Here is a 26791-nt window from a genome sequence, read left to right as displayed (position 1 = left end):
ACTTAGAATCATCGTGCCTCAATCCACTCATTATGCTGGTACGGGCCTGGTGACATAGATTTCATTGCTGAGTGGTATTCTGTTGTACAGAAGTACCGCAACTTCTTTATCCATTATTTGCTCTCTGGGATATTTAACTTGTGCCAGAGAAGAGATTCCTGTAAAAAGAGCCGTCCCAAATTTTGGGGTTGCTGTGTCTTTTTGATATTAATTTCCCTAAGCTATAGGACCATAAGTGGAAGTGCCCTAGGCTCTGTTGCTTTGTTTTTTAGATGTTTCAGGAAACACCATACACTTCTCCCAAGTGTCTGTTGGCAATTTACATCCCGCCCATCAGCATAACAAGGCTCCCAGTTCTCCATGGCCTGTCCTGCCTTTCTGGATTTTACACTTTATTCTGATGGCCCTTTTGACCGGGGGGAAGTGAGACTTCATTGTAGTGCAGATTTCCTTTGCAAGCTTGCTTGGTTGGCCAAAAAGGGCGTATGCGTTTTTTCCTGAATATATTCAGGAAAAAACGCATATTCCCTTTTGGCAAAGTGCATCATTGTGGACGTTCTGCCTCTTTTCCTACGCTTTCAATGCAATTCCAGTCTACCTCCTGAAATCGGTATCCTGCAATTCTGCCCCGCTTTCAAGTCCTCTTGGCAGCCTTACTTCAGTCTATTTTTGGACGATAGCTGTCATTTATAACTCTGCAGGTTTGTGAATTACAGAGACCCTGAGCTCATTTCTTCAACTCGCTTTCTTTTGAGCTGGCCGCAACACCGCAGGATGGCTTCAGGCCCTAATCTGGTTCCGGCACGGCACGCTGAGCCTTTGGTTATTTCCTCTTCCTGGTGGGAAATGAGAGTTAAATTTGCCCTTCCAGACACCTCCAGCTAGTCTCTCATTGGTTCTCGCTATTCCTGTTCATCTTCCGCAGAAATTGCAAACTGGGCCAAACAGGAGGTTAAAGGCGCTGACTCTCTAAGTTGGGAGAGTGTTAGTAAAGGGTCTGGAATGTTGCACCCGAGTACCAGGGGAGGAAAACTGAGACATATTTGAACACGTCTCCCGTTCACACGGTTGATCATACTCTGGGTTCCACATGCATGTTTTAGCTGAAGGAAGAATACCTTAAACCTGGAGAGTTGAGACCCGTGGAATGGGTACCATGCAATATGACTTCAAAGGGTCTTCATTTGCTCACCGAACCTCTCCAATCCTATCACTGCTGCGTTTATGCCCCTGTACACACGCTTGATTCTCTTTCGGAGACATAGCAATCCATAGGTTTTAAGATACTTACTAGTCAGGTACATTCTTAGGCGTTTAATATGGGGTGTTGAGTCCATTTCGTTGAGCAAGGAGTAGCTCTTGTCTATTCCATATTTGGCTTAAGGAACCTTATCTGTGCTCATTTCAATCTCTGGTTTTATGCAGCACCCCAACTCACCTTCCCCCTTAAGCAAGCGTAAGTTGGTTTTCTAAACTTGAGACACTGTTCTGTTTTGTAATTCAGTTCATGTGTAGCCAAGTTCACATTCTGTGTATTAGTGATACCTTATGATGTTTCTTTTCTGTGTGACTTATTTCAGTTCGAATCATCATACCTGAATCCACTCATTATGCTGCTACGGGCCTGATGACATAGATTTCATTGCTGAGTGATATTGCATTGTACGTAAGTACCACAAGTTCTTTATCCATTTTTCACTTTCTGTGATATTGAACTTGTACCGTAAACGAGGTTCTTGTAAACAGAGCCGTCCCAAACTTTGGGGTGGCTGTGTCTTTTTGATTTTAATTTCCCTAAGTTATAGGACCATAAGTGGAAGTGCCCTAGGCTCTGTTGCTTTGTTTTATAGATGTTTCAGGAAACACCATACACTTCTCCAGAGTGGCTGTTGGCAATTTACATCCCGCCCATCAGCATAAGAAGGCTCCCAGTTCTCCATGGCCTGTTGTGCCTTTCTGGATTTTACACTTTTTTCAGATGGCCCTTTTGACCGGGTGGAAGTGAGACTTCATTGTAGTGCAGATTTCCTTTGCAAGCTTGCTTGGTTGGCCAAAAAGTGCGTATGCGTTTTTTCCTGAATATATTCAGGAAAAAACGCATACGCCCTTTTTGGCCAAGTGCATCATTGTCGAGTTTCTGACTCTCTTCATATGCTTTCAATGCAATTCCAGTCTACCTCCTGAAATCGGTTTCCTGCAATTCTGCCTTGCTTTCAATGCCTCTTCATAGCCTTACCTCAATATATTTTTTAAAAATAGTTGGCCTTTATAACTCTGCAGGTTTTTGAATTGCAGTGGCCCTTAGCTCCATTTTTTAGCTCTTATTTTTGTGGTCTTGCCCCATAACCACAGGATTCCTTGAAGCCCTATTTTTCTTCTGGGGCACCTTGCTGTGCCTTTGGTTAATTCTTCTTACTGATGTGATATTAGAGTGACATGTGCCCATTGAAACCGCTACAGCTAGTTTCTCACTGGTTCCCCCTATTCCCATTCATCCTCTGCACTAACTGCAGACTGTGCGATACCAGAACTTAAAGGCATTGACTCCATGTGGGGATGTTGTTAGTAAAGCGGCTGGAATGTCGATCCGGAGCCCCAGGAGAGGAAAAATGAGGTGCGTTTTAGAAACCTTTCCCGATCATATGGTATACCAGTCGCTGGGTTTCCCAAGCATGGTTTAGCTGTAGGAAGATTCCCTTCAACCTGGAGTGTTGGGACCCTTGGACTGAGTAGCATGAAGTATTGCATTAAACTTTCGGCAGTTGCTCACCAAAGCTCACCAATCCTGTCAGCCCCAAGTGTCCAGCCTTATGTCTTATCCAGCTGTGGGTTTATATGTGGTCAATCCAGGTTGCATCACAGCCCCTGAGCGAATTTTGTAAGAATTTTTCTCTCTTTCATTGTTTCAGCGTTTTGTTTTTAAAATTTATTTCTATAATGGGGTTTAGCTCCTTTTCACTGCTGTGTTTGTGCCGCTCTGCACACACTTGATTCCCTTATGGAGATATATCAATACATGGGTTTTAAGATTCTTATTCCTCAGATATATTTCTCTGCGGTGTATAGGGTGTGTTGAGGCCTGTTCATTGAGCAAGGTGTAGATCTTGTCTAATACCTATTTGGTTTATTGAACGGTATCTGTGCTAATTTCAAACTCTGGTTTTATGCATCACCCCACCTCTCCTTTCCCCTTAAGCTGACATAAGTGTGTTTTCTAAATGTGAGACACTGTTCTGTTCTGTAATTCATTTCTTGTGCAGCCATATTTACCCTCCCTCTATAAGTGATATCTTATGATATGTTTCTTTTTCTGTTTGACTTATTTCAAGTAGTATTATCGGACCTAAATCCACTCTTTATCCTTCTACTAGCCTTATTACATTGATTTCATGGTGAAGAGATATTCCATTGTACATAAGTACCACATCTTCTTTATCCATTGTTCTCTTTCCTGGGATATTTAAGGTGTACTGAAGTTGAGGTTCTTGTAAACAGAGTAGCCCTAAACTGTGGTGTGCTTGTGTCTTGTTGATTTTTAGACTTCCCTAGATATACTCTCATGATTGGAAGTGTCCTATGCTCTGTAGCTCTGTTTTTTAGATGATTTAGGAACCACCATACACTTCTCCAGAGTGGCTCTCGGCAGTTCACACACTGCCCATCAGCGTATAAAGGCTCCCTGTTCTCCATGGCCTGTCCTGCATTTCTGGTTTTTACAATTTTTTAGGATGGCCCTTTTGACCGGTGGGAAGTGAGACTTCTTTGTTGTGCACATTTGCATTGCTTGCTTGCTTCGTTGCCCATAAAGTGCGTATGCGTTTTTTCCTGGATATAATCAGGAAAAAACGCATACGCCCTTTTGGGCCAACTGCATCATTGTCGAAATTCTGCCGCTTTTCATGTGCGTTAAAGACGAGTCCAATCTATCTCTTGAAATCTGTTTCTTGCAATTCTGTCTTGCATTCAGATCCTCTTCTTTGCCTTACCTCAACATATTTTTGGACGTTAGTTTTCATTTATAACTCTGCAGGTTTGTGAATTGCAGTGACCCTGAGCTCCATTGTTTAAGTTGCTCTTTTGTGAGCTGGCCTCAAACCCGCAGGATTGCTTCAGGCCCTATTTTGGCTCCGGCGAGGCAGGCTGAGCCTTTCTTTAATTCTTATTCTTAATGGGAAATTAGAGTGATATGTGCCCGTCCAAACCCCTACAACTCTTCTCTCATTGGTTCCCCCTCTTCCCGTTCATCCTCCTCACAATTTGCAAAATGTGTGAAACAGAAGTTTAAATGTGCTGATTCTCCAAGTGGGGAGATTCTAAGTAGCGTGGCTGGAATGGTGAACAGGAGCACCAGGAGAGGATAAATGAGGTGCATTTTAGACACATCTCCCGATCACATGGTGTACAGTCCTCTGGGTTTTCCATGCATGTTTTAGCTGTAGGAAGATCCCTTGAACCTGCAGATTTGGGACCCATTGAATGGGTACCAGGTAGTATTACTTTAAAGGGTGTGCATTTCCTCACCCAACCTCACATTTCTCTTAGCGCAAACAGTTTCCAGCCTTATGTCTCATCCTGCTGTGGGTCTAGATGTGTTCAATCCATGTTGCATCACCGTCCCTGAGGAAAAGTTGTAAGAGGTTTTCTCTGTCTCTCTGTCATTTATTTTTTTCAATTTATTACTATATTGGTTACAGCTGATTTTCAAAGCTCTGTTTCTTGCTGCTGTACATCCACTTGATTCACGTACAGAGAGACATCAATAAATTCTTTTTCAGATTCTTACCAGTCGTATATATTCTTTTCCGGTGACTTGAGTGTGCTGAGTGCAGTTCTTTTAGCTACCGTGTAGGCCTTGTTGATTATCAGTTTGGTATTTGGAATGGTATCTTTGCTAATTTCAACCTCCTGGATGATGCCTCACCCCTCCCCACCTTTCCCGTTTAGCAGCCTTATGCGTGTTTTCTACATATTTGACTATGTTTTTGTTTTGTAATTTATTTCATGTGTAGCCATTTTGGATTCCACCTTTAAGTGATATCTTATGATATGTGTCTTTTTCTTTTTGAATTCTGTCACTTAGAATGATCATACGTAACTCCTCCGGAGTCGTTACAACTGGCCATATTTCATTGATTTCCAGGCTGAATAATATTCCACTCTACCTAAGTACCACATCTCTATCCATTTTTTCCCTCCAGAGACATTTAAGTTATATCCTAGTCGAGGATCTTTTAAACAGAGAGGGGGTAAACATTGGGGTGCCTGTGTCCTCTCGATTTTTGTTTTTCCCAAGATATACGCCCATGAGTGCAAGTGCCCTATGCTCTGTAGCTCATTTTTTAGATGCTTTAGTAAACACAATACACTTCTCCAGAATGGCCGTTGGCAATATACATTTCCACTATAAGTCTCACAGGGCTCCCTCTTCTCGTTGCCCTGTCCTGCATTTCTGTTGTTTACGCTTTATGAGGATGGCTCTTCTGACTGATGCGAAGTGATATCTTTTGTAGTATTGACTTCCAGTGCCCACCTGTTTGGTTGGCTAAAAAAGTGTATGCCCTTTTCTTGAATATATACAGAAAAGAACGCATACACCCTTTTTGGCCAACTGCAATGTTGGCAATGTTGGCAATGTTCAGCTCCTTTTCTTGTGCTTAATGGCGAGTCCTTTCTACCTCCTCAAATCCCTTTCCTGCCATTCTCCCTTGCTTACAAGTCCTTTTCTCTGACTTTCCTCAAGACATTTTTCAGTGATGGATATTTTCAACTCTGCAGTTTTGTGAATTTTACTGCCCCTGAGTTCCATTGTTCAACTCGTGTTTATGGGAACTGGCCACAAAGCAGCGGGATTTCCTCAAGCCCTATACTGTTTCCATGGGCAACCCTAGCCTTTGGTCAATTCGTCTTCCTGATTGGAAATTAGAGTGACATGTGCCTGTCTGAACACCTAGGACTTGTCTCTCATTGTTCCTCATCCTTCCGCTTCATCCTCTGGACAAATTCCAAACTGTACGCAACAGGATGTTGACAGTGCTGACATCTCCAAGTGGGGAGACTGTTAGTAAAGACGCTGGAGGGGTGAACCCGAGCACCAGGAGATGAGGAGATAAGATGCCTTTTCCAAACTCTTCCCGATCAGATGGTATACCATCCTCTGGGTGTGACAGACATGTTTTAGCAGTAGGAAGAGTCCCATTCATGTAAGGAGAACACCAGGGCTTTTTCAAAATCAGTGTCTCTCCAAAACCCAAACTGGGGAAGTTTTTAAGCTACGGCTACACATATGTTCATTAAGGGCCTTGGGGAGTAGGCAGAGTCCAAACTTTAGATGATTGAAGTCTTCAGGGTCAGAAGCACTCACCACCAGCTTCCCTTAGGCTACACTTTAACTGTCATTGATAGATGATGTCAATAAAAATATCTATTCTTTTTCAGATTATTTCCCCTTATAGGTTATTGCAAAATGTTGAGTGTAGTTCCCTGTGCTATACAGTAGTTCCTTGTTGATGATCTATTTTATACATAGCAGTGTGTATGTGTTCATTCCAAACTGTTAATTTATCCCTCCTCCCACCTTTCCCCTTTGGTAATAATAAATTATAAGATTTTATACTTCTCAGAAATGGGGGAGCTGAAAGAGAGGTATCATTTTCAATGGAAAAGCATTTAAAACAAGATTGAAGGTTTAACCAAGATTATTAGCTGTACATCCTTGGAAAGAAATCACTTCGTTTCTCTAATATTGACCTGACAAATAAGACAAACCTTTTCACTGAACTTGCTTATAAAAAGTGATGGAAATATCAAATGGAAGTGTTAAAAACATCTTATTTTACCCGAGCCTTATACACTGTTCTATGTTAACTACAGTTTGGCTCACACATCTGTTCATTGAGGTTACAATAGTCTCAATTTCTGTTATTGATCCTCCAGAGTGGACCCCAACAAGTGTCCCCCTGCCCAGTGTCATTGGGGCCAACAGATCGAGACTGAGTTTGGTTCACAAGCAAAGGAAACTTTATATTTTGATCAGAGAATGGAGAGGTGAGAGCATGCACTACCCCGTGGGCTGTGGGCTGGGCTGCTGTGTAGAGATCCTGTCAGAGTCAGTGGGAGGGAGGGAGGCGGCGGAGCTCTCGAGGGCCGGGTTGGCTGTAGCTCAGGCTCTATATCGTGGAGTCTGCACTGGGCCCCAGGAGCTGAGGTGTCGACCCAGCCATTCTGCACTAGGAAATCTGGTCTGAAGTGCTGGGTGTGGAACCTCTGCATGCGGGACCCTAGGAGCACGTGAAATTAGACAAAGCACAAAGGATAAAAAAGGTTAGACTTGACTTTATTGCCCAGATTCTATTTTTATCTCCCAGGGATTTTTAATGGGCTTTGCTGGGGACAAACCCCTCCTCTGCCTTTTGTCCCGTTCCTCATTCTTGGAGTGCTGAGGGTGCAGACCCTTCTTCTGTAACTGCTGAGTGCTGAGTTGGGAGCCCTCATACCCTGGGGCGAGGGTCAGAGCTTCTCCCCAGCAGCCTCCCGGTGACGTTGATTGTCCCCAGGACCCCTGCCTCCCTGCTCGTCCACCTGAGCACCAGCATTGGAAGTGTTATAGATTCTAATGACCTTTAAGGGTCCAGGAAAGAGATGTGCAGAGACGCTGTGGGGGCCGGTTTCACCCCGCCCCACATTTGTTCGGCCACCTTAGGCTGACCGTCTCTGCCAGCCTAGATGCTCTGACCAGTAGTCTGCGCTTTCTTCAGTTAGGCCCCTGAATTAACGTACAAACAGCACCAGGTGTCAGAGCCCTGCCCGCTCAACTCCCAGACAGTCCAGGGTCAGTGGTGATCAAGGACCATGATGGCTACTGAGTCAACAGCCTTTTGAAGTAAACAGGAGTCCAGCCGGTCTTATTGGCCACCATCATCACGGTGTCTGTAGGCTTTTCTATGGTGACAGTGTGGTATACTGTTCCCCCGCCAAGATTATTAGCTCCCCTCTGGGTGCAGTAAGTCCTGCAAGCAGTAGTCTACTCTTTTGGGACACACTCTTGTTGTTTTATGAGAGAAACTCCAGGTCAAGTGATGTTCACACGAGTCGTCATGGTGCCCTGTTGCCCCCGGTTATCTCTCTGGATGTTGGAGTTGGAGGGCCTCCTCACTCGAGGTCAGTGTGCCCACGGAGCGAACCCTGCAACTTCAGGGCATGGTTGGTGGTTAGGATCACCACGTGGGGTCCTTTTCCCTTAGGAGGGAGGTGGCCTTTTGGGCTGCTGATTTCCAGGTTTTTAGATACCGCCAGTATCTTGGCCAGATGTGGCAGTGGGCCAAGCCCCTTAGTGACCGTAGTTTATCCTACCTGGATGGCATTCTTGCATTGTTCCATTTCAAGTGGTCCCAGTTTTTGCACTAATTCTCCAATGGCGATTCACCTTTCACCGGGAATGTAAAGGTCAAAGGGTTTAGCTAAATTGGGAGTTCCAGGGCAAGGGTCTGAATTGACTGCTCTTTCCATTCTTGAAAGGCCACTTCTGGATTCTATTCAAAAGGATCATCATCTTTTCCTTTCAGTGTTTCATATAGAGGCCCAGCTAGTAGACTGTAGCTAGGGATCCAGAAGCAGCAAACCCTGGCCTCCCCAGGAACCCCTAAGCTGTCTTCTAGTTTTAGAAAGGGGTAAGGCTGAAAATGGTTTCTTCCCTTTCCTGGGATGGGCTTCTCTGACCTTCTGTGAGAATGAAGCCCAGGCAGGTCACCGCAGTCTGTGATATTTGAGCTTTTTCTTGGACAACTTCTATCCTTTATTGGCTTGGTAGTTCAGAGGCCTCCTTAGTAGGGCTGGTGATCAGAATGTCATCTGCATATTGAAGGAGGGTTTCCTTTTCCAGAGGTAGAACTTTTAGGTCTTTAGCTAAGCTTTCCCCAAAGATGGTGTGGGAATTTTTGCACCCTTGGGGCCAGACGGCCCGGAAGTATTGTTTTAGTTGTATGTTGAGTCCTGCCACTCACAAGCCAAAATTTCTTGTGACTCTGGGACTAATGGAATGCAAAAGAAGGCATCATTGAAGACTAATACAGAATACCATGTCCTGGTGGTTGGTAGAATGACCAGCAGGGTGTAGGAATTAGGAGCAACTGGAGGTATATCCTCGGTGGCTTCACTGACTGTCCTGACATCCTTTACCAGGTCCCCAGCAGCCCATGGGGCTCTCGTGGTCAGACCAATCCCAGAATATGGAGCTCACCTGGGCAGGTACCCCACCCCCACCCCAGCCCACGGGGCTCTCGTGGTCAGGCCCCTCCCAGGATACAGAGCTACCCTTGCAGGTACCGTGGCAGGGCTGGGCACACAGGAACCGTGCACATAGCCCTCATTGCAGAGCACCCCCAGCTCACCTGTCGCTCAGAGCTGACACAGAGCACCTCAGAGCAGGACTTGAACTAACAAACAGCAGCTGCGACAAGTCTGTGACCCTGGGCATCACTCCGTGAGGCCTCCCTCCACCTGGTCTTCCAGAGACTTCCACTGCACCCGGGGCACCAGGCCTCTGTCTCCAACCACCACCCACCCCTCCTCTCCCTGACTCCTGGGTTCCTCTCATTAGGAGAGGGTTTTCTTGAAGTTGTCTCCCACTCATGGGCCAGATAAAATGATTAGAAAACAAGCCAAAGCTGCAGCCCCTTGTCTATCCTGACTCTCAGGAGCCCACACCTGTTCCTTGGACCTGGCCGGTTCAGCAAGTTCCATTTTCTGCAACTGTGAGCCCCTGAGGGGTGATGATTGGCTGACCTGGGCAGCCTTACCGTGCCGGCCAGCCCTCCCCAGGTGTGCCTGGGTTGAGATCAATATAAATACCACTCCAGGCAGCAAGAGCCCCTGCAGCCGTGCCTGACGCCATTTTCTCTGCCCTGTCAGCAGTCTCGGGGCTGGGCTGGTGGGAGGGAGTGAGAGGCCACGGCTTTGTGGGTGGCCCAGTGTGAGTGGGGCTCTGCTGGACTTTCTGCAGCAGTTGCCAGGCTGCCACCTGCTAAAGAAGAGGATGTGTCACCCATACCTGCTGCTGGAATTTCTCCCTGGGCAGAGGTGAGGAAGGAAAAAAGCAGTGGGGGCAGGGACAGGACGGGTATCTCAGGCAGGGAAATGGAAATCTTCCAGAAGAGCACCCAGGGCCAGGACCATCCTGGCTGGCCTGCAGGCACCAAGTCGGCCGGCATGCTGTCACTCGTGTGGCTCTATGGCCCTTCCTCTAGGCTTTCAAGTCCTTGTATATATTCAGGTGTTTTACCTGGGACGGGTGGGAATAGTTCAGCAGCAACTGGCCTGGGGCTCAGCTCACGTTTACTCACAGATGCCTCGGCACGGTGCCCCAGCTTTGCAATGAGGACGCTTGTTGCGTGGGGGCTGCTGGCTGAATGGGAGACGATTCCCCACCACTGACCAACTTCAGAATTGTTTACAACTGGAGCAAGTGCCCTGATACGGTTTTCCTCTGTGGAACTGGTGGGTTCTGTGTTTTTTTTCTCTTTTTCGTTTTTGGTTCAAGGTAGATTTTATTCCTCTTTTTTGTATTTACAGATATAAGCATGGAAATAATTTATTCATATAAATACATGTATGTGCAGGGAATAATTGTTTTTTCTGTTTTATTTTTTAAATTTTACTTCTTTTTAATTTTGAATTTTATTTTATATTTTTATACAGCAGGTTCTTATTGGTTATCTATTTTATACATATAAATGTATACATGCCAATCCCAGTCTCTCAACTCCTCCCACCACCACCCCCCCAACAGCTTTCCCCCCTTGTTGTCCATACGTTTGTTGTCTACATCTGTTGCTCTATTTATGCCTTGCAAAATGGTTAATCTGTACAGTTTTTCTAGGTTCCACATATATGCATGAATATACAAGATTTGTTTTTCTCCTTCTGACTTACTTCACTCTGTATGACAGTCTCTAGATCCATCGACGTCTCTACAAATGACCCAATTTCATTCCTTTTCATGGCTTAGTAATATTCCATTTTATATATGTACCACAGCTTTATGCATTCGTCTGTCTGTGGGCATTTAGGTTGCTTCCATTACCTCGATATTGTAAATAGTGATGCAATGAACATTGCGGTGAATGACTCTTTTTGATTTATGGTTTTGTCTGGGTATATGTCCAGTACTGGGATTGCTGTATCATATGGTAATTCTATTGTTAGTTTCTTAAGAAATTCCATATTGTTCTCCATAATGACTGTATCAATTTATATTCCCAACAATAGTGGAAGAGGGTTCCTTTTCTCCACACCCTTTCCAGCATTTTTTGTTTGTAGATTTTCAATGATGCCTATTCTACCAGGTGTGAGGTGATACCTCATTGTTGAATCCATTTCGTTGAGCAAGGGGTAGCTCTTGTCTATTACATATTTGGCTTATGGAACGGTATCTGTGCTAATTTCAAACTCTGCTTTTATGCAGCACCCCAACTCACCTTCCCCCTTAAGCAGGCATAAGTTGGTTTTCTAAACTTGAGACCCTGTTCTGTTTTGTAATTCAGTTCATGTGTAGCCAAGTTCACATTCCGTGTATTAGTGATACCTTATGATGTTTCTTTTTCTGTGTGACTTATTTCACTTAGAATCATCGTGCCTCAATCCACTCATTATGCTGGTACGGGCCTGGTGACATAGATTTCATTGCTGAGTGGTATTCTGTTGTACAGAAGTACCGCAACTTCTTTATCCATTATTTGCTCTCTGGGATATTTAACTTGTGCCAGAGAAGAGATTCCTGTAAAAAGAGCCGTCCCAAATTTTGGGGTTGCTGTGTCTTTTTGATATTAATTTCCCTAAGCTATAGGACCATAAGTGGAAGTGCCCTAGGCTCTGTTGCTTTGTTTTTTAGATGTTTCAGGAAACACCATACACTTCTCCCGAGTGGTTGTTGGCAATTTACATCCCGCCCATCAGCATAACAAGGCTCCCAGTTCTCCATGGCCTGTCCTGCCTTTCTGGATTTTACACTTTTTTCAGATGGCCCTTTTGACCGGGGGGAAGTGAGACTTCATTGTAGTGCAGATTTCCTTTGCAAGGTTGCTTGGTTGGCCAAAAAGGGCGTATGCGTTTTTTCCTGAATATATTCAGGAAAAAACGCATACGCCCTTTTTGGCCAAGTGCATCATTGTGGACGTTCTGCCTCTTTTCCTATGCTTTCAATGCAATTCCAGTCTACCTCCTGAAATCGGTTTCCTGCAATTCTGCCCCGCTTTCAAGTCCTCTTGGCAGCCTTACTTCAGTCTATTTTTGGACGATAGCTGTCATTTATAACTCTGCAGGTTTGTGAATTACAGTGCCCCTGAGCTCCTTTCTTCAACTCTCTTTCTTGTGACCTGTCCGCAACACCACAGGATGGCTTTAGGCCCTAAACTGGTTCCGGCCCGGCATGGTGAGCCTTTGGTTAATTCCTCTTCCTGGTGGGAAATGAGAGTTAAATTTGCCCGTCCAGACACCTCCAGCTAGCCTCTCATTGGTTCTCGCTATTCCTGTTCATCTTCCGCAGAAATTGCAAACTGGGCCAAACAGGAGGTTAAAGGGACTGACTCTCCAAGTGGGGAGAGTGTTAGTAAAGCGTCTGGAATGTTGCACCTGAGTACCAGGGGAGGAAAACTGAGACATATTTGAACACGTCTCCCGATCACATGGTTGATCATACTCTAGGTTCCACATGCATGTTTTAGCTGAAGGAAGAATACCTTAAACCTGGGTAGTTGAAACCCGTGGAATGGGTACCATGCAATATGACTTCAAAGGGTCTTCATTTGCTCACCGAACCTCTCCAATCCTATCACTGCTGCGTTTATGCCCCTGTACACATGCTTGATTCTCTTTCGGAGACATAGCAATCCATAGGTTTTAAGATACTTACTAGTCAGGTACATTCTTAGGCGTTTAATATGGGGTTTTGAGTCCATTTGGTTGAGCAAGGAGTAGCTCTTGTCTATTCCATATTTGGCTTAAGGAACTTTATCTGTGCTCATTTCAATCTCTGGTTTTATGCAGCACCCCAACTCACCTTTCCCCTTAAGCAAGCATAAGTTGGTTTTCTAAATTTGAGACCCTGTTCTGTTTTGGAATGCAGTTCCTGTGTAGCCAAGTTTACATTCCGTGTATTAGTGATATCTTATGATGTTTCTTTTTCTGTGTGACTTATTTCAGTTAGAATCATCGTACCTGAATCCACTCATTATGCTGCTACGGGCCTGATGACATAGATTTCATTGCTGAGTGATACTGCATTGTACGTAAGTACCACAAGTTCTTTATCCATTTTTCACTTTCTGTGATATTGAACTTGTACGGTAAACGAGGTTCTTGTAAACGGAGGAGTCCCAAATTTGGGGTGGCTGTGTCTTTTTGATTTTAATTTCCCTAAGCTATAGGACCATAAGTGGAAGTGCCCTAGGCTCTGTTGCTTTGTTTTTTAGATGTTTCAGGAAACACCATACACTTCTCCCGAGTGGTTGTTGGCAATTTACATCCCGCCCATCAGCATAACAAGGCTCCCAGTTCTCCATGGCCTGTCCTGCCTTTCTGGATTTTACAGTTTTTTCAGATGGCCCTTTTGACCGGGGGGAAGTGAGACTTCATTGTAGTGCAGATTTCCTTTGCAAGCTTGCTTGGTTGGCCAAAAAGGGCGTATGCGTTTTTTCCTGAATATATTCAGGAAAAAACACATACGCCCTTTTTGGCCAAGTGCATCATTGTGGACGTTCTGCCTCTTTTCCTATGCTTTCAATGCAATTCCAGTCTACCTCCTGAAATCGGTTTCCTGCAATTCTGCCCCGCTTTCAAGTCCTCTTGGCAGCCTTACTTCAGTCTATTTTTGGACGATAGCTGTCATTTATAACTCTGCAGGTTTGTGAATTACAGAGCCCCTGAGCTCCTTTCTTCAACTCACTTTCTTGTGAGCTGGCCGCAACACTGCAGGATGACTTCAGGCCCTAATCTGTTTCCGCCACGGCACGCTGAGCCTTTGCTTAATTCCTCTTCCTAGTGGGAAATGAGAGTTAAATTTGCCCGTCCAGACACCTCCAGCTAGTCTCTCATTGGTTCTCCCTATTCCTGTTCATCTTCCGCAGAAATTGCAAACTGGGCCAAACAGGAGGTTAAAGGCACTGACTGTCCAAGTCGGGAGAGTGTTACTAAAGCGTCTGGAATGTTGCACCCGAGTACCAGGGTATGAAAACTGAGACATATTTGAACACGTCTCCCGATCACACGGTTGATCATACTCTGGGTTCCACATGCATGTTTTAGCTGAAGGAAGAATACCTTAAACCTGGAGAGTTGAGACCCGTGGAATGGGTACCATGCAATATGACTTCAAAGGGTCTTCATTTGCTCACCGAACCTCTCCAATCCTATCACTGCTGCATTTATGCCCCAGTACACACGCTTGATTCTCTTTCGGAGACATAGCAATACCTAGGTTTTAAGATACTTACTAGTCAGGTACATTCTTAGGCATTTAATATGGGGTGTTGAGTCCATTTCGTTGAGCAAGGAGTAGCTCTTGTCTATTCCATATTTGGCTTAAGGAACTTTATCTGTGCTCATTTCAATCTCTGGTTTTATGCAGCACCCCAACTCACCTTTCCCCTTAAGCAAGCAGAAGTTGGTTTTCTAAATTTGAGACCCTGTTCTGTTTTGGAATTCAGTTCCTGTGTAGCCAAGTTTACATTCCGTGTATTAGTGATATCTTTTGATGTTTCTTTTTCTGTGTGACTTATTTCAGTTAGAATCATCGTACCTGAATCCACTCATTATGCTGCTACGGGCCTGATGACATAGATTTCATTGCTGAGTGATATTGCATTGTACGTAAGTACCACAAGTTCTTTATCCATTTTTCACTTTCTGTGATATTGAACTTGTACGGTAAACGAGGTTCTTGTAAACAGAGGCGTCCCAAACTTTGGGGTGACTGTGTCTTTTTGATTTTAATTTCCCTAAGCTATAGGACCATAAGTGGCAGTGCCCTAGGCTCTGTTGCTTTGTGTTTTAGATGTTTCAGGAAACACCATACACTTCTCCCGAGTGTCTGTTGGCAATTTACATCCCGCCCATCAGCATAACAAGGCTCCCAGTTCTCCATGGCCTGTCCTGCCTTTCTGGATTTTACACTTTTTTCAGATGGCCCTTTTGACCGGGGGGAAGTGAGACTTCATTGTAGTGCAGATTTCCTTTGCAAGCTTGCTTGGTTGGCCAAAAAGGGCGTATGCGTTTTTTCCTGAATATATTCAGGAAAAAACGCATACGCCCTTTTTGGCCAAGTGCATCATTGTGGACGTTCTGCCTCTTTTCCTATGCTTTCAATGCAATTCCAGTCTACCTCCTGAAATCGGTTTCCTGCAATTCTGCCCCGCTTTCAAGTCCTCTTGGCAGCCTTACTTCAGTCTATTTTTGGACGATAGCTGTCATTTATAACTCTGCAGGTTTGTGAATTACAGTGCCCCTGAGCTCCTTTCTTCAACTCGCTTTCTTGTGACCTGGCCGCAACACCGCAGGATGGCTTCAGGCCCTAATCTGGTTCCGGCACGGCACGCTGAGCCTTTGGTTATTTCCTCTTCCTGGTGGGAAATGAGAGTTAAATTTGCCCGTCCAGACACCTCCAGCTAGCCTCTCATTGGTTCTCGCTATTCCTGTTCATCTTCCGCAGAAATTGCAAACTGGGCCAAACAGGAGGTTAAAGGGACTGACTGTCCAAGTCGGGAGAGTGTTAGTAAAGCGTCTGGAATGTTGCACCCGAGTACCAGGGTATGAAAACTGAGACATATTTGAACACGTCTCCCGATCACACGGTTGATCATACTCTGGGTTCCACATGCATGTTTTAGCTGAAGGAAGAATACCTTAAACCTGGAGATTTGAGACCCGTGGAATGGGTACCATGCAATATGACTTCAAACGGTCTTCATTTGCTCACCGAACCTCTCCAATCCTATCACTGCTGCATTTATGCCCCAGTACACATGCTTGATTCTCTTTCGGAGACATAGCAATGCCTAGGTTTTAAGATACTTACTAGTCAGGTACATTCCTAGGCGTTTAATATGGGGTTTTGAGTCCATTTCGTTGAGCAAGGAGTAGCTCTTGTCTATTCCATATTTGGCTTAAGGAACTTTATCTGTGCTCATTTCAATCTCTGGTTTTATGCAGCACCCCAACTCACCTTTCCCCTTAAGCAAGCAGAAGTTGGTTTTCTAAATTTGAGACCCTGTTCTGTTTTGGAATGCAGTTCCTGTGTAGCCAAGTTTACATTCCGTGTATTAGTGATATCTTATGATGTTTCTTTTTCTGTGTGACTTATTTCAGTTAGAATCATCGTACCTGAATCCACTCATTGTGCTGCTAAGGGCCTGATGACACAGATTTCATTGCTGAGTGATATTGCTTTGTAAGTAAATACCACAACTTCTTTATCCATTTTTCACTTTCTGCGATGTTGAACTTGTACTGTAAACGAGGTTCTTGTAAACAGAACCGTTCCAAACTTTGGGGTGGCTGTGTCTTTTTGATTTTAATTTCCCTAAGCTATAGGACCATAAGTGGAAGTGCCCTAGGTTCTGTTGCTTTGTTTTTTAGATGTTTCAGGAAACACCATACACTTCTCCCGAGTGGTTGTTGGCAATTTACATCCCGCCCATCAGCATAACAAGGCTCCCAGTTCTCCATGGCCTGTCCTGCCTTTCTGGATTTTACACTTTTTTCAGATGGCCCTTTTGACCGGGGGGAAGTGAGACTTCATTGTAGTGCAGATTTCCTTTGCAAGCTTGCTTGGTTGGCCAAAAAGGGCGTATGCGTTTTTTCCTGAATATATTCAGGAAAAAACGCATACGCCCTTTTTGGCCAAGTGCATCATTGTGGACGTTCTGCCTCTTTTCCTATGCTTTCAATGCAATTCCAGTCTACCTGCTGAAATCGGTTTCCTGCAATTCTGCTCCGCTTTCAAGTCCTCTTGGCAGCCTTACTTCAGTCTATTTTTGGAGGATAGCTGTCATTTATAACTCTGCAGGTTTGTGAATTACAGTGTCCCTGAGCTCCTTTCTTCAACTCGCTTTCTTTTGAGCTGGCCGCAACACCGCAGGATGGCTTCAGGCCCTAATCTGGTTCCGGTACGGCACGCTGAGCCTTTGGTTATTTCCTCTTCCTGGTGGGAAATGAGAGTTAAATTTGCCCGTCCAGACACCTCCAGCTAGCCTCTCATTGGTTCTCGCTATTCCTGTTCATCTTCCGCAGAAATTGCAAACTGTGCCAAACAGGAGGTTAAAGGCGCTGACTCTCCAAGTGAGGAGAGTGTTAGTAAAGCGTCTGGAATGTTGCACCCGAGTACCAGGGGAGGAAAACTGAGACATATTTGAACACGTCTCCCAATCACATGGTTGATCATACTCTAGGTTCCACATGCATGTTTTAGCTGAAGGAAGAATACCTAAAACCTGGGTAGTTGAAACCCGTGTAATGGGTACCATGCAATATGACTTCAAAGGGTCTTCATTTGCTCACCGAACCTCTCCAATCCTATCACTGCTGCGTTTATGCCCCTGTACACATGCTTGATTCTCCTTCGGAGACATAGCAATCCATAGGTTTTAAGATACTTACTAGTCAGGTACATTCTTAGGCGTTTAATATGCGGTGTTGAGTCCATTTCGTTGAGCAAGGAGTAGCTCTTGTCTATTCCATATTTGGCTTAAGGAACTTTATCTGTGCTCATTTCAATCTCTGGTTTTATGCAGCACCCCAACTCACCTTTCCCCTTAAGCAAGCATAAGTTGGTTTTCTAAATTTGAGACCCTGTTCTGTTCTGTAATTCAGTTCCTGTGTAGCCAAGTTTCCATTCCGTGTATTACTGATATCTTATGATGTTTCTTTTTCTGTGTGACTTATTTCAGTTAGAATCATCATACCTGAATCCACTCATTGTGCTGCTAAGGGCCTGATGACATAGATTTCATTGCTGAGTGATATTGCTTTGTAAGTGAATACCACAACTTCTTTATCCATTTTTCACTTTCTGCGATGTTGAACTTGTACTGTAAACGAGGTTCTTGTAAACAGAGCCGTTTGAAACTTTGGGGTGGCTGTGTCTTTTTGATTTTAATTTCCCTAAGCTATAGGACCATAAGTGGAAGTGCCCTAGGCTCTTTTGCTTTGTTTTTTAGATGTTTCAGGAAACACCATACACTTCTCCCGAGTGGTTGTTGGCAATTTCCATCCCGCCCATCAGCATAACAAGGCTCCCAGTTCTCCATGGCCTGTCCTGCCTTTCTGGATTTTACACTTTTTTCAGATGGCCCTTTTGACCGGGGGGAAGTGAGACTTCATTGTAGTGCAGATTTCCTTTGCAAGCTTGCTTGGTTGGCCAAAAAGGGCGTATGCGTTTTTTCCTGAATATATTCAGGAAAAAACGCATACGCCCTTTTTGGCCAAGTGCATCATTGTGGACGTTCTGCCTCTTTTCCTATGCTTTCAATGCAATTCCAGTCTACCTCCTGAAATCGGTTTCCTGCAATTCTGCCCCGCTTTCAAGTCCTCTTGGCAGCCTTACTTCAGTCTATTTTTGGACGATAGCTGTCATTTATAACTCTGCAGGTTTGTGAATTACAGTGCCCCTGAGCTCCTTTCTTCAACTCGCTTTCTTGTGACCTGGCCGCAACACCGCAGGATGGCTTCAGGCCCTAATCTGGTTCCGGCCCAGCATGCTGAGCCTTTGGTTATTTCCTCTTCCTGGAGGGAAATGAGAGTTAAATTTGCCCGTCCAGACACCTCCAGCTAGTCTCTCATTGGTTCTCGCTATTTCTGTTCATCTTCCAAGAAATTGCAAACTGGGCCAAACAGGAGGTTAAAGGTGCTGACTCTCCAAGTGGGGAGAGTGTTAGTAAAGCGTCTGGAATGTTGCACCCGAGTACCAGGGGAGGAAAACTGAGACATATTTGAACACGTCTCCCGTTCACATGGTTGATCATACTTGGGTTCCACATGCATCTTTTAGCTGAAGGAAGAATACCTTAAACCTGTGTATTTGAAACCCGTGGAATGGGTACCATGCAATATGACTTCAAAGGGTCTTCATTTGCTCACCGAACCTCTCCAATCCTATCACTGCTGCGTTTATGCCCCTGTACACATGCTTGATTCTCTTTCGGAGACATAGCAATCCATAGGTTTTAAGATACTTACTAGTCAGGTACATTCTTAGGCGTTTAATATGCGGTGTTGAGTCCATTTCGTTGAGCAAGGAGTAGCTCTTGTCTATTCCATATTTGGCTTAAGGAACTTTATCTGTGCTCATTTCAATCTCTGGTTTTATGCAGCACCCCAACTCACCTTTCCCCTTAAGCAAGCATAAGTTGGTTTTCTAAATTTGAGACCCTGTTCTGTTCTGTAATTCAGTTCCTGTGTAGCCAAGTTTACATTCCGTGTATTACTGATATCTTATGATGTTTCTTTTTCTGTGTGACTTATTTCAGTTAGAATCATCATACCTGAATCCACTCATTGTGCTGGTAAGGGCCTGAAGACACAGATTTCATTGCTGAGTGATATTGCTTTGTAAGTAAATACCACAACTTTTTTATCCATTTTTCACTTTCTGCAATGTTGAACTTGTACTGTAAACGAGGTTCTTGTAAACAGAGCCATTCGAAACTTTGGGGTGGCTGTGTCTTTTTGATTTTAAATTCCCTAAGCTATAGGACCATAAGTGGAAGTGCCCTAGGCTCTGTTGCTTTGTTTTTTAGATGTTTCAGGAAACACCATACACTTCTCCCGAGTGGTTGTTGGCAATTTACATCCCGCCCATCAGCATAACAAGGCTCCCAGTTCTCCATGGCCTGTCCTGCCTTTCTGGATTTTACACTTTTTTCAGATGGCCCTTTTGACCGGGGGGAAGTGAGACTTCATTGTAGTGCAGATTTCCTTTGCAAGCTTGCTTGGTTGGCCAAAAAGGGCGTATGCGTTTTTTCCTGAATATATTCAGGAAAAAACGCATACGCCCTTTTTGGCCAAGTGCATCATTGTGGACGTTCTGCCTCTTTTCCTATGCTTTCAATGCAATTCCAGTCTACCTCCTGAAATCGGTTTCCTGCAATTCTGCCCCGCTTTCAAGTCCTCTTGGCAGCCTTACTTCAGTCTATTTTTGGACGATAGCTGTCATTTATAACTCTGCAGGTTTGTGAATTACAGTGCCCCTGAGCTCCTTTCTTCAACTCGCTTTCTTTTGAGCTGGCCGCAACACTGCAGGATGGCTTCAGGCCCTAATCTGGTTCCGGCACGGCACACTGAGCCTTTGGTTATTTCCTCTTCCTGGTGGGAAATGAGAGTTAAATTTGCCCGTCCAGACACCTCCAGCTAGCCTCTCATTGGTTCTCGCTATTCCTGTTCATCTTCCGCAGAAATTGCAAACTGGGCCAAACAGGAGGTTAAAGGCGCTGACTCTCCAAGTGGGGAGAGTGTTAGTAAAGCGTCTGGAATGTTGCACCCGAGTACCAGGGGAGGAAAACTGAGACATATTTGAACACGTCTCCCAATCACATGGTTGATCATACTCTAGGTTCCACATGCATGTTTTAGCTGAAGGAAGAATACCTAAAACCTGGGTAGTTGAAACCCGTGTAATGGGTACCATGCAATATGACTTCAAAGGGTCTTCATTTGCTCACCGAACCTCTCCAATCCTATCACTGCTGCGTTTATGCCCCTGTACACATGCTTGATTCTCCTTCGGAGACATAGCAATCCATAGGTTTTAAGATACTTACTAGTCAGGTACATTCTTAGGCGTTTAATATGCGGTGTTGAGTCCATTTCGTTGAGCAAGGAGTAGCTCTTGTCTATTCCATATTTGGCTTAAGGAACTTTATCTGTGCTCATTTCAATCTCTGGTTTTATGCAGCACCCCAACTCACCTTTACCCTTAAGCAAGCATAAGTTGGTTTTCTAAATTTGAGACCCTGTTCTGTTCTGTAATTCAGTTCCTGTGTAGCCAAGTTTCCATTCCGTGTATTACTGATATCTTATGATGTTTCTTTTTCTGTGTGACTTATTTCAGTTAGAATCATCATACCTGAATCCACTCATTGTGCTGCTAAGGGCCTGATGACATAGATTTCATTGCTGAGTGATATTGCTTTGTAAGTGAATACCACAACTTCTTTATCCATTTTTCACTTTCTGCGATGTTGAACTTGTACTGTAAACGAGGTTCTTGTAAACAGAGCCGTTTGAAACTTTGGGGTGGCTGTGTCTTTTTGATTTTAATTTCCCTAAGCTATAGGACCATAAGTGGAAGTGCCCTAGGCTCTGTTGCTTTGTTTTTTAGATGTTTCAGGAAAAACCATACACTTCTCCCGAGTGGTTGTTGGCAATTTCCATCCCGCCCATCAGCATAACAAGGCTCCCAGTTCTCCATGGCCTGTCCTGCCTTTCTGGATTTTACACTTTTTTCAGATGGCCCTTTTGACCGGGGGGAAGTGAGACTTCATTGTAGTGCAGATTTCCTTTGCAAGCTTGCTTGGTTGGCCAAAAAGGGCGTATGCGTTTTTTCCTGAATATATTCAGGAAAAAACGCATACGCCCTTTTTGGCCAAGTGCATCATTGTGGACGTTCTGCCTCTTTTCCTATGCTTTCAATGCAATTCCAGTCTACCTCCTGAAATCGGTTTCCTGCAATTCTGCCCCGCTTTCAAGTCCTCTTGGCAGCCTTACTTCAGTCTATTTTTGGAAGATAGCTGTCATTTATAACTCTGCAGGTTTGTGAATTACAGTGCCCCTGAGCTCCTTTCTTCAACTCGCTTTCTTGTGACCTGGCCGCAACACCGCAGGATGGCTTCAGGCCCTAATCTGGTTCCGGCCCAGCATGCTGAGCCTTTGGTTATTTCCTCTTCCTGGAGGGAAATGAGAGTTAAATTTGCCCGTCCAGACACCTCCAGCTAGTCTCTCATTGGTTCTCGCTATTCCTGTTCATCTTCCAAGAAATTGCAAACTGGGCCAAACAGGAGGTTAAAGGTGCTGACTCTCCAAGTGGGGAGAGTGTTAGTAAAGCGTCTGGAATGTTGCACCCGAGTACCAGGGGAGGAAAACTGAGACATATTTGAACACGTCTCCCGTTCACATGGTTGATCATACTTGGGTTCCACATGCATCTTTTAGCTGAAGGAAGAATACCTTAAACCTGTGTATTTGAAACCCGTGGAATGGGTACCATGCAATATGACTTCAAAGGGTCTTCATTTGCTCACCGAACCTCTCCAATCCTATCACTGCTGCGTTTATGCCCCTGTACACATGCTTGATTCTCTTTCGGAGACATAGCAATCCATAGGTTTTAAGATACTTACTAGTCAGGTACATTCTTAGGCGTTTAATATGCGGTGTTGAGTCCATTTCGTTGAGCAAGGAGTAGCTCTTGTCTATTCCATATTTGGCTTAAGGAACTTTATCTGTGCTCATTTCAATCTCTGGTTTTATGCAGCACCCCAACTCACCTTTCCCCTTAAGCAAGCATAAGTTGGTTTTCTAAATTTGAGACCCTGTTCTGTTCTGTAATTCAGTTCCTGTGTAGCCAAGTTTACATTCCGTGTATTACTGATATCTTATGATGTTTCTATTTCTGTGTGACTTATTTCAGTTAGATTCATCATACCTGAATCCACTCATTGTGCTGCTAAGGGCCTGATGACACAGATTTCATTGCTGAGTGATATTGCTTTGTAAGTAAATACCAGAACTTCTTTATCCATTTTTCACCTTCTGCGATGTTGAACTTGTACTGTAAACGAGGTTCCTGTAAACAGAGGCGTCCCAAACTTTGGGGTGGCTGTGTCTTTTTGATTTTAATTTCCCTAAGCTATAGGACCATAAGTGGCAGTGCCCTAGGCTCTGTTGCTTTGTTTTTTAGATGTTTCAGGAAACACCATACACTTCTCCCGAGTGTCTGTTGGCAATTTACATCCCACGCATCACCATAACAAGGCTCCCAGTTCTCCATGGCCTGTCCTGCCTTTCTGGATTTTACACTTTTTTCAGATGGCCCTTTTGACCGGGGGTGGGGGGAATTGAGACTTCATTGTAGTGCAGATTTCCTTTGCAAGCTTGCTTGGTTGGCCAAAAAGGGCGTATGCGTTTTTTCCTGAATATATTCAGGAAAAAACGCATACGCCCTTTTTGGCCAAGTGCATCATTGTGGACGTTCTGCCTCTTTTCCTATGCTTTCAATGCAATTCCAGTCTACCTCCTGAAATCGGTTTCCTGCAATTCTGCCCCGCTTTCAAGTCCTCTTGGCAGCCTTACTTCAGTCTATTTTTGCACGATAGCTGTCATTTATAACTCTGCAGGTTTGTGAATTACAGTGCCCCTGAGCTCCTTTCTTCAACTCGCTTTCTTGTGACCTGGCCGCAACACCGCAGGATGGCTTCAGGCCCTAATGTGGTTCCGGCATGGCACGCTGAGCCTTTGGTTAATTCCTCTTCCTGGTGGGAAATGAGAGGTAAATTTGCCCATCCAGACACCTCCAGCTAGTCTTTCATTGGTTCTCGCTATTCCTGTTCATCTTCCGCAGAAATTGCAAACTGGGCCAAAGAGGAGGTTAAAGGCGCTGACTCTCCAAGTGGGGAGAGTGTTAGTAAAGCGTCTGGAATGTTGCACCCGAGTACCAGGGGAGGAAAACTGAGACATATTTGAACACGTCTCCCATTCACATGGTTGATCATACTTGGGTTCCACATGCATGTTTTAGCTGAAGGAAGAATACCTAAAACCTGAGTAGTTGAAACCCGTGGAATGGGTACCATGCAATATGACTTCAAAGCGTCTTAATTTGCTCACCGAACCTCTCCAATCCTATCACTGCTGCGTTTATGCCCCTGTACACATGCTTGATTCTCTTTCGGAGACATAGCAATCCATAGGTTTTAAGATACTTACTAGTCAGGTACATTCTTAGGCGTTTAATATGGGGTGTTGAGTCCATTTCTTTGAGCAAGGAGTAGCTCTTGTCTATTCCATATTTGGCTTAAGGAACTTTATCTGTGCTCATTTCAATCTCTGGTTTTATGCAGCACCCCAACTCACCTTTCCCCTTAAGCAAGCATAAGTTGGTTTTCTAAATTTGAGACCCTGTTCTGTTCTGTAATTCAGTTCCTGTGTAGCCAAGTTTCCATTCCGTGTATTACTGATATCTTATGATGTTTCTTTTTCTGTGTGACTTATTTCAGTTAGAATCATCGTACCTGAATCCACTCATTATGCTGCTACGGGCCTGATGACATAGATTTCATTGCTGAGTGATATTGCATTGTACGTAAGTACCACAAGTTCTTTATCCATTTTTCACTTTCTGTGATATTGAACTTGTACGGTAAACGAGGTTCTTGTAAACAGAGGCGTCCCAAACTTTGGGGTGACTGTGTCTTTTTGATTTTAATTTCCCTAAGCTATAGGACCATAAGTGGCAGTGCCCTAGGCTCTGTTGCTTTGTTTTTTAGATGTTTCAGGAAACACCATACACTTCTCCTGAGTGTCTGTTGGCAATTTACATCCCGCCCATCAGCATAACAAGGCTCCCAGTTCTCCATGGCCTGTCCTGCCTTTCTGGATTTTACACTTTTTTCAGATGGCCCTTTTGACCGGGGGGAAGTGAGACTTCATTGTAGTGCAGATTTCCTTTGCAAGCTTGCTTGGTTGGCCAAAAAGGGCGTATGCGTTTTTTCCTGAATATATTCAGGAAAAAACACATACGCCCTTTTTGGCCAAGTGCATCATTGTGGACGTTCTGCCTCTTTTCCTATGCTTTCAATGCAATTCCAGTCTACCTCCTGAAATCGGTTTCCTGCAATTCTGCCCCGCTTTCAAGTCCTCTTGGCAGCCTTACTTCAGTCTATTTTTGGACGATAGCTGTCATTTATAACTCTGCAGGTTTGTGAATTACAGTGCCCCTGAGCTCCTTTCTTCAACTCGCTTTCTTGTGACCTGGCCGCAACACCGCAGGATGGCTTCAGGCCCTAATCTGGTTCCGGCACGGCACGCTGAGCCTTTGGTTATTTCCTCTTCCTGGTGGGAAATGAGAGTTAAATTTGCCCGTCCAGACACCTCCAGCTAGTCTCTCATTGGTTCTCACTATTCCTGTTCATCTTCCAAGAAATTGCAAACTGGGCCAAACAGGAGGTTAAAGGCGCTGACTCTCCAAGTGGGGAGAGTGTTAGTAAAGCGTCTGGAATGTTGCACCCGAGTACCAGGGTATGAAATCTGAGACATATTTGAACACGTCTCCCGTTCACATGGTTGATCATACTTGGGTTCCACATGCATCTTTTAGCTGAAGGAAGAATACCTTAAACCTGGGTAGTTGAAACCCGTGGAATGGGTACCGTGCAATATGACTTCAAAGGGTCTTCATTTGCTCACCGAACCTCTCCAATCCTATCACTGCTGCGTTTATGCCCCTGTACACATGCTTGATTCTCTTTCGGAGACATAGCAATCCATAGGTTTTAAGATACTTACTAGTCAGGTACATTCTTAGGCGTTTAATATGGGGTGTTGAGTCCATTTCGTTGAGCAAGGAGTAGCTCTTGTCTATTCCATATTTGGCTTAAGGAACTTTATCTGTGCTCATTTCAATCTCTGGTTTTATGCAGCACCCCAACTCACCTTTCCCCTTAAGCAAGCATAAGTTGGTTTTCTAAATTTGAGACACTGTTCTGTTCTGTAATTCAGTTCCTGTGTAGCCAAGTTTCCATTCCGTGTATTAATGATATCTTATGATGTTTCTTTTTCTGTGTGACTTATTTCAGTTAGAATCATCATACCTGAATCCACTCATTGTGCTTCTAAGGGCCTGATGACACAGATTTCATTGCTGAGTGATATTGCTTTGTAAGTAAATACCACAACTTCTTTATCCATTTTTCACTTTCTGCGATGTTGAACTTGTACTGTAAACGAGGTTCTTGTAAACAGAGCCGTTCCAAACTTTGGGGTGGCTGTGTCTTTTTGATTTTAATTTCCCTAAGCTATAGGACCATAAGTGGAAGTGCCCTAGGCTCTGTTGCTTTGTTTTTTAGATGTTTCAGGAAACACCATACACTTCTCCCGAGTGGTTGTTGGCAATTTACATCCCGCCCATCAGCATAACAAGGCTCCCAGTTCTCCATGGCCTGTCCTGCCTTTCTGGATTTTACACTTTTTTCAGATGGCCCTTTTGACTGGGGGGAAGTGAGACTTCATTGTAGTGCAGATTTCCTTTGCAAGCTTGCTTGGTTGGCCAAAAAGGGCGTATGCGTTTTTTCCTGAATATATTCAGGAAAAAACGCATACGCCCTTTTTGGCCAAGTGCATCATTGTGGACGTTCTGCCTCTTTTCCTATGCTTTCAATGCAATTCCAGTCTACCTGCTGAAATCGGTTTCCTGCAATTCTGCTCCGCTTTCAAGTCTTCTTGGCAGCCTTACTTCAGTCTATTTTTGGACGATAGCTGTCATTTATAACTCTGCAGGTTTGTGAATTACAGTGTCCCTGAGCTCCTTTCTTCAACTCGCTTTCTTTTGAGCTGGCCGCAACACCGCAGGATGGCTTCAGGCCCTAATCTGGTTCCGGTACGGCACGCTGAGCCTTTGGTTATTTCCTCTTCCTGGTGGGAAATGAGAGTTAAATTTGCCCGTCCAGACACCTCCAGCTAGCCTCTCATTGGTTCTCGCTATTCCTGTTCATCTTCCGCAGAAATTGCAAACTGTGCCAAACAGGAGGTTAAAGGC

General features: G+C 44.5%; 1 long non-coding RNA gene across 12 annotated transcripts in view; it reads left to right on the top strand.

Annotated features, from left to right (window-relative positions):
• LOC307189637 overlaps positions 1-26791 on the top strand; it is a 2307304-nt gene that overhangs the window by 1743512 nt on the left and 537001 nt on the right. Inside the window, exon 11 of one of the 12 annotated variants that reach the window (XR_013829241.1) lies at positions 19516-19584. The exons of the other annotated variants lie outside the window; for them this stretch is intronic. This is a non-coding gene — a long non-coding RNA (uncharacterized lncRNA). Of the gene's footprint in view, positions 1-19515; positions 19585-26791 lie in introns of those variants that run through there. 12 annotated transcript variants of the gene reach the window in all.

The sequence above is a fragment of the Stenella coeruleoalba genome (genome assembly GCF_951394435.1).
Source record: "Stenella coeruleoalba genome assembly, chromosome: 7".
Taxonomy (NCBI): Eukaryota; Metazoa; Chordata; class Mammalia; order Artiodactyla; family Delphinidae; genus Stenella; species Stenella coeruleoalba.
The sequence above is the reverse complement of the archived record's forward strand: the minus strand, read 5'-3'. Positions and strand labels throughout refer to the sequence as shown.